General features: G+C 58.3%; 1 pseudogene; it reads right to left on the reverse strand.

Annotated features, from left to right (window-relative positions):
• Window positions 1–523: 523 nt before the first annotated feature.
• Window positions 524–1,851, reverse strand: LOC122190573 (annotated as a pseudogene).
• Between the last annotated feature and the right edge of the window lie 203 nt (window positions 1,852–2,054).

Here is a 2,054-nt window from a genome sequence, read left to right on the forward strand (position 1 = left end):
TGACCCCATATCTGACCCCATGACCCCATATCTGCCCCCATTTCCCCTATAGGGCCGTGACCCCAGTGCTGACCCCATGACCCCATATCTGCCCCCATTTCCCTATAGGGCCGTGACCCCGCTCTGGGTCGGGATTCGGTTCTGCAGCTGCTGGACGCCGTTGATCAGCACATCCCACTGCCGGCCCGAGACCTGGAGCGGCCCTTCCTGATGCCCATCGAGGGCGTGCACTCCATCCCTGGTGCTGCCCCATAGCTGCCCCACAGCGGCCCCATGGCTGCCCCATAGAAATCCCATTGACACCCATTGAGACCCATAGGGACCCCATAGAGACACAGAGACTCCATAGACACCCATAGAGACCCATAGGGACCCCGCAGAGACCCCTTAGAGACCCCATAGCTGCCCCATAGCGGCCCCATAGCAACCCCATGGAAATCCCATTGAGATCCATTGAGACCCATAGGGACCCCATAGGGACCCATAGAGACTCATAGAGACACATAGAGACCCACTGAGACCCCATAGAGACCCATAGAGACCCATAGAAACCCCATAGAAACCCATAGGGACCCCATAGCTGCCCCATAGCTGCCCCATAGCTGCCCCATAGCGGCTCCATAGAGAGCTCATAGCAACCCCATAGAAATCCCATTGAGATCCATTGAGACTCATAGGGACCCCATAGGGACCCATAGAGACCCATAGAGACCCATAGAGACCCATATGGACCCATAGAGACCCCATAAGTGTCCCATAGGGACCCCATAGAGACCCCATAGAGACCCATAGAGACCCATAGAGACCCATAGGGACCCCATAGAGACCCCATAGCTGCCCCATAGCGACTCCATAGATCCCCCATACAGACCCCATTGAAATCCCATTGAGATCCATTGAGACCCATAGGGATCCCATAGAGACTCATAGAGACCCATAGAGACCCATAGAGACCCCATAGAGACCCATAGGGACCCCATGGAGACCCCATGGAGACCCCATAGAGACCCCATAGAGACCCATAGAGACCCCATAGAGACCCATAGAGACCCATAGGGACCCCATAGAGACCCATGGAGTCCCATAGGGACCCCATAGAGACCCTTAGAGACCCATAGAGATCCATGGAGACCCATGGAGACCCATGGAGACCCATAGGGACCCCATAGGGACCCCATAGAGACCCCATAGAGACCCCATAGAGACCCCATAGAGACCCATGGAGACCCATGGAGACCCTTAGACACCCCATAGAGACCCCATAGGGACCCCATAGAGACCCCATAGAGACCCCATAGGGACCCCATAGAGACCCCATAGGGACCCCATAGAAGTACCATAGAGACCCATGGAGACCCAATAAAGCCCCATAGGGACCCCATAGAGACCCCATAGGGACCTCATAAAGCCCCATAGAGACCCCATGCAGACCCACAGGGACCCCATAGAGACCCATAGAGACCCATAGAGCCCCCCCAGCTCCCATAGATCTTTATGGCTCTCTGACTCTCTACTGCCCCCTGCAGGCCGCGGCACGGTGGTGACCGGCACGGTGGAGCGCGGCGCCGTCAGCAAAGGGGACGAATGCGAACTGCGGGGCTACGGCCGCGTCCTCAAGGCTGTCGTCACCGGTCAGTGCTGCCCCATAGCTGCCCCATAGATACCCCATAGCTGCCCCATAGCTGCCCCATAGCTGCCCCATAGCTTCCCCATGGATGCCCCATAGCTGCCACATAGCTGCCCCATACCTGCCCCATGGATGCCCCATAGCTGCCCCATAGAGACCCCATAGAGACCCCAGAGCACCCCATGTGAACCCAGAGCACCCCATGTGACCCCATGTGACCCCATGTGTCCCCATGTGACCCCATCCCGACCCCATAGCACCCCATGTGACCCCACGTGACCCCATGTGACCCCATGTGACCCCACATGACCCCATGTGACCCCATAGCACCCTGTACCGACCCCATAGCACCCCATGTGACCCCGTAGCACCCCATAGCACCCCGTACCGACCCCACGTGACCCCATAGCACCCCGTCCTGACCCCA

This window comes from Lagopus leucura, unplaced genomic scaffold (assembly GCF_019238085.1).
Source record: "Lagopus leucura isolate 7727_CA_CO unplaced genomic scaffold, USGS_WTPT01 22986-0_obj-0_obj, whole genome shotgun sequence".
NCBI lineage: Eukaryota > Metazoa > Chordata > Aves > Galliformes > Phasianidae > Lagopus > Lagopus leucura.